Source organism: Ptychodera flava, chromosome 1 (genome assembly GCF_041260155.1).
Source record: "Ptychodera flava strain L36383 chromosome 1, AS_Pfla_20210202, whole genome shotgun sequence".
In the NCBI taxonomy this organism is placed as follows: Eukaryota; Metazoa; Hemichordata; class Enteropneusta; family Ptychoderidae; genus Ptychodera; species Ptychodera flava.
In genome coordinates this window covers 57,936,471-57,953,235 of record NC_091928.1, presented here as the reverse complement: position 1 = coordinate 57,953,235, position 16,765 = coordinate 57,936,471, and positions in this window count along the sequence as shown.

Below are 16,765 nucleotides of genomic sequence, written 5' to 3'. Positions count from 1 at the left end.
TTACAAACCTGAAAATGTCTTAAAATAACACTGAATACAAGACCTAGCATTTTTACACAAAGAAACTTTATTTCTAAAGTCACAAAAAATGACAAGTTATTGAGATACACAAAATATTATGCAAAGCTGTATGTAACAATTCAAATTGACTCTTATAGCTGAAACTGCACAAGTATACTACACATTGAAATTAAGATCTACCTTTCAGGCATTTTTTGATTCGCTATCTCATTGGGTAAAACGCATATTTTGACTTTTGTAGAGGTAAGGTGCTAGATGTTGAGTAGATGCTGCATTGTCAAGTATCCAAACTGAAGACACAAAGCATTCAATTTTCAGTACCATAATTTTAGCAATTCAATAGCCAAACAAGGTCTAGTCACCAGCATAGAAAGAATTCAGGCTTCATGATGGCAATATGTGAGCAAAAATTTACCTAGATATCCATGTCTGTTCTGTTAAGTAACACAGTCAAAACCCTTTGTTTCATAGGTTCTTTGTCTCACCATGGAGGTCAGTCATAGTGCAGCCGTCATGCAGTGTGCATCGTTGTGTAGCTGCACCTCCTATTTTCGTGTTTTTAACGTTATTTCTTTGCTGCTGGATTGGACTTTATTTATTTCTTCCGGTTCGGTGTTTTTGGTACCAGTACGTTGTTGTGTTACTGTCTTGTGGACCGTTTGGTGGATTTTAAAAACGTTTTTAGGCTGTTTCTGACCAAGAACTGCTGACTTCAATGCCTGTGGATCAAGACGGTGGATACAGATGGCAGCAAAAGCACCTGTTCCCGTAGCCAGGTCAAGTCACGCCATGCCACGCCACGCTCGATCTGAGTACACTGTAACTACACTGTAATTACTCCTTTTGGTCCTTAGGAACTTGAATGCTGTGAAAGTGCTTGAATCTCAAGCTGCTTCCCTGTGAAAATATCTTTCAAAGTTCTGCTGGTACTGGTAGGTTAAAGATTTATCACGTCACTTCGAATAGAAATCGACCAACGTGTGTGTGAACATTCCTGGCACCTGTCTAGACTTTCACGTCGAAGTATAGTCCAATATTATGACAAATATTGTGTGCATTGCCTGCCTTACCGACATAACTATTCATTCAAGAATTTATCAGTGCTTATACTGTGTTGACTTTTTTCTCTGCGAGTCTTGTTTTTATAACACTTCAACGTCGGAAGACGACCCAGAATATGGTTATGGTGGCCAGGTAGTGACGACTACAAAGAGCGGCCATTGCGGCTTAGATCATCAGTTTCGCATCATTGAAGTACTCATCTTCTCTTCTTCATCAAAGAAACCGCTCAATTCTGATTTCCTTTGAATTTGCTCTACTAAGTGAACATTATGCATACGAAGAGAACCTCACTGCAAATCTCTCCCTGCAACATCCTTTTTCCTGGCTTTTAAACAGGAACTTACAGGACCGTGGGGCACAATAGAGCGATTATTCATGACGCTCATAATTTACATACACTGGGCGGGATTTTTCGAAGTCACGTGTGGACGATGGTTAATGGAGGGGTAAACACTATCTGTTACGATTAACAGGGATGTCAATTATCACCTTCTGTCTAAATGTAATGGAAACCTGAACAAGGAATTTGTCTCCACGGGTAAAATAAACTGAATGCGATCATTTTATGGCCGCAGTAAACCCCGTCCAACTTGAGGTCCAGGGCTTGAGGTCTGCCTAACTGCAGTCAGAGTGAACATCGACTAAAACTTCGTTGTATACTGCAGCATGATGACATCTTATGTATAACTAAGTCAGTTGTTATAAGGAATGAATCAAAGGCAACATTTTCGCCTTCTATTTGAAAACATAAACAGCACTGGCAGCGTCCGACAACTGCCGCAAATTCACAAACAATGGGACACAACACCGACCATAACGAAGTGAAGCGTGACTGTCACTGGCAGGATTTTGACTCGGGGTGACGTAATTGAGGTGCAATGTACATTGAGGTAATGTAAACTTTGACTGCATACGATACGATATGCCTACAGGAATTCGCACGATGCATAAATTTTGTGACAAACAGAACTTAAAGTTTTCCATTGACATTGAAACTTAGACTTGTAATACTGTAAATTCTTTCATGAATTTGACTTTGTTTTGTACCGTCTATTTACTGTCTGTTCTGTGCTGTTTTGTGTCTATGTTTACAACTATTGTCTTACAAATTTTGACCTAGTGTTATTGGATTATGGATTGGTATGATTGCGATTATTTGATATTTCAATTTTCATGACGCTGTGGTGTAGTTCGCCGCGATCGCGCGAGTAAGCTTGTTCGGATACATCGCCGTCAAGAGTTGTCTATACTCGCGAATGACGCTTGTCTGTCCATGCAGTTTTTGCATTTTTCGTTTATCTGGTGACTTAAGTTCCGAAGCCTGATAACGTTTCGACACTGTCGAAAATGAAAAGACAGATGCGTCTTTGCCCGCTTTTCGTCAATCACTAGTAACATTTGTCGACACGGATCGACTGGCATAAATTGGTATCAAGTTTGATAAACGGTACAAAGAAGCACGGTCCCTCCAAGTTGGCAATCTATAGACGCAAGCTGAATGTGTGAATCGTTTCTGGAACATGTCCTGTGTCACGAGTAGGGTATCCAAATATCACATGTTTACATCTGTGTCTTGATTAGGGTACACAGGTGTAATTTGTTGTCTTAGACTAATAGACCATAAGAAAATTGGACGTGAACGGAAAAGCCGAACGCCCAATAGCATCAGCTGGCAATGTCACCATAATTTCAAGTTATGGTACGAGAATACAGTGAAGTAGCACCTATATATTGGTTTTTTTTTTTTTTAATTTTCTAGGCCTTACGTTTTTGTCATGCTATACCTCTATAACTTTCATCTAGTAACGACATGGTAAGACTTGCTGTCACATCTTGCAATAAAACGTGTGCAATCTAAACGCTGATGAACAGCGAGCATGGAGCAACAAAGACTGATGTGGAGCCATGATTTCTCATTTTCCGCTAGCCGGACAATTTTTCCTGAATGTTTATTCTGATGAATGAACGACAACTGGAGTAAACTGAGGCGACTCCAACCGAATTTGAAAAGATGGTCCACATTTTACTGCCACTGGCGTTTTCTACAGACAAAACACACAGACAAATGTCATGATGATACAGCAGTATGATGACGTTTCCGGGACTGACTTTTTTTTTGAACGTGTTGATTTCATCATGGGCGTTGTAAGACAAAGATATCCAGATATTATTTGATTACAATGTCGGATCATCGGATGTATACATGACTGAGACCTAAATGCTGGTAGGGTCATAACTTTGACCCTGAGATCACATTTTATCGACCATTTAGGGTGATTTCGGTGACATCGTCTAAGACTCAAGACTTGCAACTTTTAGGTCAAGCCCTGACGTCACATACTCTCAAATAGGCAATTTTTGTTCATTTCGATATTATCTACGCTATCATCAAGCTTACACTGTCAAACTCCGACAAGAAGCCGTGACACGACCTCTGCTAGGATAATTTCCTATCATTTTGAACATATGATTTTAGACAGAACTTGTTTCGCACTTGCCATTGGTGGATGGAAATGACGAGAGTGATATCAGAACATATTTCAAGCCTTTAGCACCAAATGTCTTGTCACAGGAAGAAGCATAGAAAAGTTGCGCAGTACATTATCTCCCTTTGCTGTCCGATAGTGTGAAAAAAACGGATGGCATTCTGGGGCGAAAGTGAACATGGTCAACCAGGAACTAATATGTTAGTTCATGGTCATATGACCATGGTGTACCATGTTAATTCATGGTCAACCATTGACGACCATGTTTGTTAAATGGCACAAATTACTATGGTCTACCATCGTCAACCATTGCCAAAAAACCATGGTCAGCCATGGCTATATGACCGCGGTCAACCATAGACGACCATGTTTGTTAAATGGCACAAATTACTATGGTCTAACATGGCCAAAACTCATGGTCAACCATGATCAACAACAGCCACCACCGTGGTCAATGACAGGTGACCATGGTTTTAAGAGTGTTATGAACTTTGCACCAAGTTTAGGCAATAGTAAATAATATATATTTGCACAGAGAAGAGGAAGTTAAATTGTGTTTGTTTGTATGGAGTGTGCATGAAGATTAGGGGTGGGGTTCATATGAAAGGCATGGTAACTGCTGGCTCAACAACAGCATACACACTACCTGTAATATTTCACGGTATTCAGATTATTGTAAATCCTGACATTGTCTTTTCCACAGCAATTCTGACCGTCAGCATGTGGTACATGACATCATTGTGCAGCTTCTTCCCCTGTATTGTATACAAATGATATTTTCTAAAGTGACATATAAATGTACCCAGTACCCAGTAACTCTTTTGATACGTTTACCTTGTGAGCAGCAGATTCTAAAATTCACCTTAGAGTCATGTATACAGATGCCAGAAGGTCTGAACAGCCATGAAAAAGTTGAGAGGATATACTTTCAACACATCTTCATTCCAGTGGACACATTCAATCACACTTGACTGTAAAAGAAAAACCCTCAGGCAATAAATGTTTCATTAAAAAAACAATATATTACTGTACAATAAAACAAATATCTCTTCTATTATGAACATACAATAATTGTAGTGTCAACATGAAATGAGCTGTTAAATATATGTTTTCATTGTAAATATTAGTTAGATACAAAATAAAAACGTTTGTACTTTGATCTATTATACTGGATACTGAATGCAAAATATTAATGTTAGTAGAAAACATATCTATATATGTTGGAAGAATAACCAACATTTTAGGAAATGAATTATACATGAAAGTCTGTTGATAAATTCTGTCTGTTTAAAAATGCTTTGACAGATTATACAGATACGTCATCACAAAGTGAAACATCACAAATTTTTAACGAGTACATGTAACTGTTTATAAAAATATATCAATATTGAATTTAGTGTTAGAAGAATAATGACTATAAATTCTTGGTACTTTTGTTGATATCTTTTTTGGATTACACGTACTAAGTGCAATATGATTATGGAATATACAAAAAAATGCAAAATCTGTCCTTTGAAAGACCTGGAACAGTAAGATCAACAGATCATAATATTTAAAACGTGTATCAAATGGAAACTGATCAGTTAAAAAATGTTATGTTAAATTCACATATATATATATAAAAATTTAACTATGAAAAACTTATTCAAAAACTTTGGAATTTTTGTTACATGTAGTTTGTTGACAAATAAATTTCAATTTATATATTTCAAAATGCCTTTCCTGAAAATGAAGTGTACATGGAAAACATGAGAACTTTGATTTGATGTTTTATCATTAGATGTTGAGTTTCAGCCAAATAAACAAGGCATCATGGTAAAACAATGTTCAATTGCTACAGGTAAAAATCAGGATCAGCTGAGTCTGTGGTGTCCTTCATGGTAAGAGCTGATGAACAGTAAAACTTCCACAAGAAATGAATCACAGTACAAACCATGCCATCACCCGCACTACTTGGAAAGAGAGTAGTTGTATCAAGTCCGAAAACATTTCTTCCATCATTAAGACATCGAATGATCGGCACCTGAGACGAGAATAAAAACTGTATCATGTCCGATTTATACTATGTTATTCCTATGCACTGCATGCAGTAGAGTTGCTACCATAACTGGCATAAGTACCATACCAATCCATAATCGATATGAACAGAGATCACTTCTTGTCGCCATATGTTCTCAACTTCTCAAAGAACAGTGGTTGGTTTGAAATAGTCCCCTAAGGTGTGGAAAGTGTCGAAGTAGCAAACTCTCAGTTGAAACGTCACGAAAAGGCTGGAAAATTCAACATGTCCACGGCCGGCCATACACTGTAAATAACGGACATCCACTGATCGAAGTTTAACTTACATAAACTCTGAGTGTCTATTGCAGGCAACGTCCTTCAATCATTACAGTTGTTCTCCTAAACCTCTTCTGTGTTCCCTTCATCGTCGACTGAGAGAAGTAATCGACGATTTCTCCCAAAAACCATGGCTTAAAGGAGTGAATGATTATCCAGACTCACATATTCCAACACTGGAATTCAAAATGGCAACCTTGGCAAAATTGGCCAATCAGAAGTCTTGTTTTACAACACGTGATGTTGTAAGGTCAAAGTTCGAATACATGATGATCTGTTTGACCTGTGACCTCCTGGCTGCTGCCGCTGCCTTTTCAAACATTAGTTTTGCGAGAATGGGAGAGTATATTACTTTTATGCCAACTTTTATACACTATAAATCAGTCAGTGTACCTCTATGGCCTTCCGACATGTATGATTATGCAAGTAACTATCGTGAGTAGTCAGATTTTAAGCCAATTACCTTTCTAAATGTGTTTGCATGTATCAACGTAGGACAGTAACACTTTCTGATCGACACATGACTGAGGCAATGGCCTTATTTAGTGCTCGGTGCTACACGGCAACACAGAAAAACCTTGAACAGGGCCCATGGGCTACATTGCAGCTATTCAGTGGTATGACTTGTAAACCAAACAAAAAAATTGTAGTTTCTTTTCCTGAAATTCGTCACAGCTTTTTTGAAACTTATCATTTAAAAACATTAATGTCCAGAGAAATAACCTTCATGCATTGATGTTTTTCAGTACATTTATTTCATATTCCAAGGTAATGGTTTGATAAATTTGTGCATTCCACAAATTGACCTATCTAAAATTTTTTTCAAAAAATAGTATTTCTCAAATCATTAATCCTTTGACTTTTCTTTTTCTTAAGGATTATGTGGTAATTTACAGTACATACCACCTATAACTTACTTCGATTTTGTTTATTTATTGAGTGATTATGATATTTGGTATCCTGTTGTCTTCATCGTTGGACACATGTGTTAAATTCTGCCTGAAAATATTCTTTATGATTTGTTGAAGAGAATTTTGCAATATTACAATTTAACCAAAATAAAAATTTAAAACATGGTCATCAAGAAAATTGGTCATTCTAGGACGATGGTCGCATTGATAACGATGGTCAGAAATAAAATTAGTCATCAAATAACATGGTTGACCATGGTTGCCGACAATCATGAACAGATCAGCGATGATAGACTGTGGTCAACTGTGATATACCAAGGTATTTGACTGCTTACTGTGGTCTCATATCATAGCCAACCATGGTAGTTCATGGTCAAACATCAAAAACCATCAAATACCCTGTTGATCATGGTACATCACGGTTGACATTTCGCCGGTGATGCGTCACAGCAAGGGAGCAGAAATGGCTCCTTGCATCACATCCCGGCCTGAGAAAAAGCATGTAAAAAGACTTTTGGCGGTTGATAGACAAATAGCAAGGCTGGAAAGACCCAAGATATCTGAAGAAGAAATGCCATGCCTTGACTAACAGAAACGACGTCTTCACCCGCAGGGAAATGCGCAACTGGGTGCTGACGAAAGTTCGAGGTTTATACCCAAATCCCCAAGGCGTTCCTTATTTGGGACACAGGTGGTATTATAACCACAAAAACGGCCCTTCTCAGGACCAAATGCCAAACGGTCCTTTTCAGGACCACTACATGCTCCAAAAAGAGAAAACCGTGTATCGTTGACTCCTTCCCTGGATGTATGTTTGCGTGTTAGTTTGTTGTTTGTAATCTTTATCTAATTGCATTGCTCTGATAAGTCGGTGCGTTATATTTGTCTCGGCCAGTGGGGTAAATATTGCTCTGACCACGTGATAAATTTGAATACTCATGATTGACAGTGTCGTGACATTTGCAAATGGGGTACAAATGCTCGTCCCGGAACACGCTGTTGAAAATATATGCCGGCTCTGACAAAAATTACGACATTTTCGAAGTTTATTTTCGACCCGACTGCATTTGCTGTATATTCATAGACAATATATGCGACATTTGGTGACATCAAACAGCTTGAACACGGTAAAATGACACAATTCTTGGACCAAACACAGCACGTCCGATCAGTAGCGTGGCTTTTCTACATTTGCATAGAATTACTGTAATCCAGCATTTATAGGGGAAGTTCCTGTTTAAGGGGAGCATGGTGTGCAAGTCTGATACCCATTGTAGTTGTGGATGTCTCAACTACCTTCCTGTAGAAAGGTTTGCAGGAACTTTATTATATTTATCCAAACCCTTGTGATTAGTGATTCAGCTTACCAACTCATCGTACCGGAACTGCTATCCAACTTGTCCTTAATATAAGCAAGTCTTTGTTGTATTCAGTGATCACTCGATCAATGCAATACATCTCTGACTGCCAGCATGTTATTTGAGCCACCTGTTGTGAGTAAGGCTGCCCTCAAACCAATCAAATTTGTTTGATCTCACCTCATCGTAGACAATGCATATACTACTTGTACTGTTACTCTTTACTTCATACATCTGTCATTCAATCATCGATCAAGGTGTACCAATAACACAAATCAAAAAGCGAACTGGTTATTCCCACAACTTCCCTGTTATCAAGTCTAATTACAGCTATAAGCGGATTCTCTACTACTCGAATTCACTCTCTTCATTTAACTACAAGTTTCTTGTCATTGCTGAGTACATTGAACCAAACCCTGGTCCGGATTGTCAACCACAACTATATGGAAATCACCTTTCTACAGGACTTCTCAATCTAAATCCTGAACCATGTTCAACTTGCAAATGTTGAATTGCTAGATCTTTTGTCTACAATTGAATGTTTTGGATATGGCGATCAACATCATTATTCTTGTGTAAACCTTGACATCCATATGCCTATTGACTTATCTAGAGATGACTCTATTCTGTGCTGTGATAATTGTGCTCCCAGTCATCCACCTCATCGTCTGCCTGTCTTCGAACGGATTTGTAACCAAGACGTACCAACTGATAATTTTCTACCTGATTGCTTACAAGCATCTGACACAAATCCATTCAACGAATTCCGCAAACAAAGGGCTGAAGATAGTTCATCTAAACATGTGTTCTATGAAAAATAAAGTAGATGAATTAAGAAGTACTCTCTCCACGTCCCACCATCAAATTTCCATACTCGGCATAACTGAATCATGGCTTGACACTAAAATAACAGACAATATCTTAAAAATAAATGGCTTTAATCATATTAGACGTGATAGATCGGAGACGACCAGTGCAAAAATGAAAGGTGGTGGTATCCTCGCCTACATATCAGTTAATATAGCCCACCACCGTCAAACTAATCTGGAACGACCCGACATCGAGATGATTGCCATCGAAATTAACCAACCCAAATCGAACTCTGTCATTGTTTTGTTCATCTATCGTCCTCCTGATGTTGATATCAGCATCTGGCTTGTCTCCCTTTCTCATACACTGGATACAGTTCTCTTGGAAGACAAGGAAACCATTGTCCTCGGTGACTTTAACATTGACTTGTCTATAAATGACAACATGTGGTGTCGTTTTATGTCAGACGACTATGGTTTTACCCAAATGGTAAATGAACCAACTAGAATTACTCCTACCATCAAGTCTGTGATAGACCACATTTTTGTGTCTCATACTGAGAATATAACTCAGACCTTTGTACCAAATTACAGTATCAGTGGTCATTTTTCAATTTGTGTCACACGTAAATTAACGTTACAGCACAAAAAGAATGCACATGACACAATCACTTATCACTGTATGAAACAATTTATCTTAGACGACTTTCTCTCAGACTTACAACAAGTCCCCTGGAACATCATTGAATGCTTTGATGACCCTGATGACGTCATTGAAATTTGGACTCACTTATTCATGTCTGTTCTTGATAAACATGCTCCTATAAAACAAAAACGTGTACGTCACCTGCGTCGTCCTGATTGGTGGAACGAAGAGATATCAAAATTAATCAAACTACGTGATACAGCCAGAAGGACATCTCGCTTCTCAGACTATAGACACTTAAGAAATAGAGTCAAAAATCTCATTTTTAAATCACAATCACAGTACTACAACAACCTCCTATCATCTCGTGACATGAATATATCTAAGTACTGGAAGTCATCTCGCGAACTTGCTCAACCAAAATTGTCAAGTACGCCAACCAAACTTAGATCAGGTACAAATACTTTTATCGATCCAAACAAATTTCAAATACATTCAATGAATACTTTATTAACATCATCAATAAGTGTCTTCCAAACGTAACAGTAGCCCAGTCAATCTTGACAAACTGTCAGATTTCGTCATTATCAAAAAGATGCCTCTTTCAATTTTCGACATTCCACCCATGTCTATTAATTTCGTTCTCTCCCATCTCAATTCTCTAAATTGTAAGAAATCTCCCGGTTCAGATTTATTACCACCCGAATTCTTAAAGTTGGCAGCTAACACTATAGCACCTTCTCTGACGTATGCATTTAACTGCTGCATTATTAAAGGTCAGTTTGCATCTTTATGGAAATTGGCTTATGTTAGTCCAATCTATAAAAAAGGTCCATAGACGAACCTGGTAACTACGGGCCAATAAGTGTACTTCCTGCACTTTCCAAACTCCTCGAGCGCCATGTTCACAATCACCTTGTAAAATTCATGGAAACACACATTGATCTCTTCTTTTATAATCAATCTGGATTTCGTGCCAAACACTCTTGTGAAAGTACTCTTGTTTGTCTGGTTAACTCATGGACTAATGAAATCGATCGTGGAAACATCGTTGGCTCAGCATTTTTAGACCTGAGCAAAGCGTTTGATCTCGTTGACCACGCAATCTTGTTGTCAAAACTAAAAACCTATGGGTGTTCTGATCATACCCTGTCTTTTTTTAAATCATACTTACTCACACGTAAACAATTTGTGCAATTTAATCGTACTAACTCAGATGTTAATGAGGTCAGGGTCAGTGTGCCGCAAGGTTCCATACCGGGGGCCATTGCCCTTTATTATTTATGTTAACGATTTGCCCCTTCACCTTGAAAATTCATCCTGTACTTCCTTTGCAGACGACACAACACTTCATGTTTCAAACAAGTCCTTAAACACCATTTCTACTTACCTGAATGCTGATCTAAAAATAGTTGAAAATTGGTGTCTTACTAACAAGCTTTGTATCAATCCCAGTCAGACAAAATCAATAATTATCACAACTTCTCAGAAGAGACGGCACATTAACAGTGAAAACTTCAACTTCACTTTGGCTGGTAAAACTATTGACCGCGTCTCATATGCATCAGAGAGGTTGCTAGGGGTCACTATTTCTAATAACCTGGACTGGTGTGAACACATTTCAACCATTGAAAGCAAAATCAATTCCAAATTGTTTCTTTTGGCACGCATCAAAAAATGTATTCCTCACACTCACGCAAGCTATTTTTTTACTGTTTCATCTCACCACACATCAATTACTGTTCTAATGATTGGAGCTTTACTTCCAGTAGCAATATCTGTGCATTGGAGCGTCTACAGAGACGTGCAATGAGACTTATTCTTGACATTGTTCCGCCCCTTTCCACTTTTCAAATGTATATTCAGCTTCATTAGCTTCCTATTAACTTGAAACTCCGTTGTAACCGTATGGCCCCAATTTACAGAGCAACTCAAAATCTAACCCCTGACTACATAACCAGTATGTTCAATAATTACATCCCTTCCAGATCACTTCGTTCTTCCAATCAGAACCTCCTTAAAGTTCCCAAGGCACGTACACTTCTTTATCAGAACACCTTGTCAGTCGCGGTTGTGGATGAATATAACAATCTCCCCAAATCAATGAGGGACTCTGAGTCACTGACTAGTTTTAGGAAATCTTGTAACAACTTTTTGTATAATACTATATTGTCTGATGCCTTTTCGTAGTTTTTTTATTTATTTGTACTTCTGTGTTTTTTTGTGTTTTCATGTTTGTGCTGTAAAGTGTATTATGACTTTCTTTTGTCTATTTGACCTCCACGAAAGGAGGTGTTTCACCTATGGAATTATCGAGTTTAAATAAAGATTAATAATAATAATAACAATAATTTCTTTTACCTCCATGGTCTCACGTAAATATCAATGCATTGTTGATAATTTGTATATAAAATCATATCCCTAACTACACAACTACCTTGCCTTTAAACTACACTCCTGTTTATATTGTGTGTGTGGACTGAAATGCCATGTTCAACAAGCTACATGTACAAGTTACACAGTGTTTATACACTTAACAGGCATGTAGACAAAGGATCATTGTGAACCTGACTGTATCTGTAACTTTTCAGTCTTCAAAAGCAAAACATTGACATATGATAATCTATCCTACCTAACCTTGCCATAATGCAGAGAATAAAAGCTGTCAAACACCTGGTTATGTTGCTACACAGTCATTTTTTAGAGCTGGAACTGCCTTGTGTCTTTTTACTGGCGGCCATATTGTTTTGATGATGCCTGCCCATAATGCATTGGAGCCCAGAATGCATTTGGGGCCCCAAATGCATTCTGGGCTTAAGGAGCATCTTATAGAGGACTTCAAAAGTGTAGAATACAGCTTCATGGCAAAGATGGTGGAGAAACAGGAAAGAAAGAATGAATATTAAAACTTAGTCTAGTTTTGTGCGTGTAGATTAAAAAGAAGTGTATGATATGTTACTGACTACTTTCTATACTTTTTTGTGAACAGTATGTATGTCACTTGTATGTGCCCTGCAGGGCATAATATTGCTCTATAGGTCAAGTAATTGCGCTACACAGGGACAGTGTAGGGGGCCCATTGTGTAAAATACTGCTGCATGCAACATGTTTCAGTGGCCAACACGGCAAAACTTTGTGTTCCACATGTTTAGGGGCCCTATAGGGCATGGGTATAAATACCCTATAGGGAACAAAAGTGCCCTATAGGGCATGGGTAAGTGCCCTACAATGTATAATATTGCCCTATAGGGCATGGGTATTGTTGTGTTCTTGTTGAACATTTGGGGTTCGATTCTATATTATAGTGACGACTGGACGACTGACGTTTAGTTGAACACCAACAAGTAAACTTTATTCAAGAGACGTAGACATGCTACATGCGCATCCGCCATGCCATGTGGGGAGAGCGTATAAACCGGATGGCGGGGAACTTTATCATGTGACTACATTTGCATATATGAAACGATACAATCAGCATGCATAAATTAATTAACTCAATAACACAACATCCCCCTGTGTTTAAAAAAAAGAAAACGAACGGCAGTGCTCCAAAAAGAGAAGTCCCATCTCATGAAAATGATTGTTCCGATTCAATGAGAACTCTAAATACTGAGGCACTGAAATAACAACAAGAGATCAGTCTCTCTAGTTCACAAGTCCAAACGCTGTGGTCTCTTGGATACACGTTGTGAACGTCGGAGCACAGATTCAGCTGAGTCCGGTTTCTTCAGGGTGTGGACGTCGTTGTGATATGCGGTTCAGACGCAGTATCAACGGGGTTATCATCGTAGTCAGGTGTTCGCAAGTCTTCCTCGCTGAAGTTCTCCGCTGTTGGTCTGATGTGGCGTCTATTGCGTCTGTATACGCCTCTTGGAGTCTCAACTGTATACGAACGTGGTTCGTCAGTGCGTGCAACAACTCTGCCCGGTTCCCAAGTTTTGTTGATCGGGTTCTGTACGCGAACAGGTTGTTGTGGCGTTAGTTCCGGCAATGGGCGACTATGCTCCCAGTGTCTCTTTACAGTGTCTTGGCGGCGCTGTAAGATGTTGCCATGGCGACTAACACCAGTCGGTATCTTGCTCGGTAGGTTAGAGCGATACATGCGCGAATTCAGTAATTCACACGGCGACGGCAGGTTATGATCGATTGGCGTTGTTCATAGACATAACATCGCTAGATGTGGGTCTGTGCCAGTCTCGCGGGCTTTAGTAAACACATCTTTCACTGTGCGTACTTGTCTCTCGATGAAGCCATTGCTTGACGGAAAATGAGGTGATGACGTAACATGCTCAAATCCGTAATTTCTAGCAAACTCCTTGAACTCTCGACAATCGTATTGTGGGCCGTTATCGGAGAGTAGGCGTTGGCAAATACCGTGCTCGTCGAATATTGATTTCAGGTGATTGATGATCGATCTCGAACAGAGATTGTTCAACTTTCTTACCAATGGAAATTTTGAGTATTGATCAGCCACTAACAAATAAGTGGATTGTTCCCAGTGAAACAAGTCTGATGACAGCGTATGCCACGGACCTGGGGGTACATCGTGTGAGTGTAGTGGCTCTTTGGGTTGTGATGCTTGGTATTTCTGACAGATAGAGCATTGACGAACGACTTTATCGATGTCATTATACAAACCAACCCAGTAGACTTCCGATTTGATGCATAGCTTGCATTTCTCTATGCCTTGGTGTGCTAAGTGTATTTTCTCTAGTACCATTTTGCGTAGCGACTTAGGTACAACGATTCTGTTGCCTTTAACTACGATTCCATCAGACACTCCTAGCTCCTCCCGAAACGTCCAGTACGGTAGTAGGTGGGCGGGGCACTCTGAGCGCGTGTTTGGCCATCCCGTCATGATGACGTCTCGTAGTGCCATGAGCTCGGTGTCGCGTGTAGTTTCTTCACGGAACTGATCAAGTCGTGCTGATGATGCGTTAAAGTGCATTTCGTGTACCGTAATATCAAGGCCTTTCACCGTTTCCCCCTTCACAGGGTCAACGCGTGACAATGCGTCGGCTAGCGGCACGCATTTTCCGGTGACATACTCTAGCGTGAAGTTGTACGGCTGTGTGCGTAACAGCATCCTAGCGAGTCTCGGGGTGACGTTCGCTATATTTTTCCTCACGATGCTTACCAATGGTCGGTGATCAGTCTCAATTGTTACACGTCGACCAAAGACGTACTCGTGGAAACGTTCTAGGCCATATACTATACCTAGCAGTTCTCTCTCTATGTTTGAGTAGCGTGTTTCTGTATCAGTCAGCGCTTTACTCGCGAATGCGATCGGGCGTTTGTCTTGTATGAGGGCGGCACCTAGCCCCCTGCTGACGCGTCTACTTGTAGCGTCAGCGGCTTCGTCGGATCGTAGAATGGGAGGTTTCGTGCAGCACAGATCTCCGCTTTGATACGGTTGAATGCGCGATCATGCTCAGGACCCCATATGAATTCTGAATCTTGCTTGCAGAGGTCGCGTAGTGGCGCAGTGAGCTCTGCCAAGCAGGGTATGTACCTGTTCAGGTAGTTTACAAGTCCGAGAAAGCTCGGCTGTCTTTCACGTCGCTAGCGTGGCTCATTTCTCTGACGGCCTTCATTTTGTCCGGATCGGGTGAAATGCCATTCTCGCCGACAATGTGACCGTAGAATAAGATGCTTTTACATCGTACCACCAACTTCTCATCGTTGAAACGTACATTTTTGTCTCTTGCACGTTGTAGTATGCGATGAAGTGTAGTGTCGTGATCATGACCAGTCCTGGTCCCAACCTGCGACAATAAGATCATCTGCGATTCCGAATACACCTGGTATGTCACAGAAATGTCTTATCCATCTGTCCTTGGAACATGTCTTGGGCACTTTTAGTCCCATAGGTAGTCTGCGATAGCAATACTTGCCAAACGGTGTGTTGAACGTAGTCAGTAAAGCGCTTTCATCATCTAGCGTATATTCCAATAGCCAGAGCGTGCATCGAGAATACTGAACCACTTTGCACCGTGTAGTCGACTGACTATCTCGTCAAACGTCGGTGTTGGATAGTGCGGTTGTCTGATCGCGAGGTTTAAGTCCTTCGGATCTAAGCATAGACGAATTTCACCATTTCTCTTGGTGACACAAACGCAACTGTTAACCCAGTCGGTTGGCTGTGTGACCGGCTTGATAATTTCTTTCTCTACAAGTCTATCCAACTCGTTTTTGAGAACGTTCGAAGGGCAAACGGCACACGTCGCGGAGGGTGTACTACAGGTGGAACGCTCCGGTCGATTTCAATGTGATACCTGTCCTCGAAGCGACCAATCCCCTGAAATACATCAGTGTACTGGTGAAGTACTCTTTCTCGCGCGGCGGGGTCACCTTTCGGTCTTGATGATTGTGACGTCATGTCCGACCTTGTATCAGGTTCAACACTATCGTCAGCAATGTCAATGTTGTAGTGAAAAGTAACCAGCTGTAGTGCGTTGCATGTGGGTAAGCCTAGTAATACAGGACCCTCTGCTTTACTCACGTGAAATAGGCAGCGTTCAGTCCGCTCGCGGTGAGATAGCGTGAGGTAACACGTACCATACGACTCAATGGTATAACCTCCATAGGCGACTAGCCTGGTGTGCGATGGTTGTAAACCTGGTAATGCCTCTGTGCTACCTTGTGTAGGCACAAGCGTGTGATACACTGATGCAGGCATTATATTTCCCTCTGCGCCAGTGTCTATCTTGCATTTGATGACTCTAGTTCCATGCTCAGATTTGGCAGTAAGAGTAACAAAGGCTTGTTTCTTGCTGTTTCTATCGATCTCTGTGCGCGCCATGTCTGCTTGGAGCGTGTGGAAGTAGACAATGTCGGTTTTTCATCATCCGCTGTAATTTCTCTATCGGACTCTTTCACCGTGTGAATACGAGCGGTTGGTTTAGTGTCTTTGCTGGGTGATCTACACATTTTTACCCAGTGATTCCTCTTGCCACAGCCTCTGCAGGTAGATCCTCGGGCTGGACATCTTTCATCTTTCTTGTGAGCCTTGCCACAGTTGCCGCACGTAGGGGAGGATGGAACCGCCACTGACCGTGTATTTGGCCTCTCGGTGCCATTCGCCCGGTGAGCATTTCCTTTGTTTTTCGGTGCGTTGTGAACGACATATAGTACT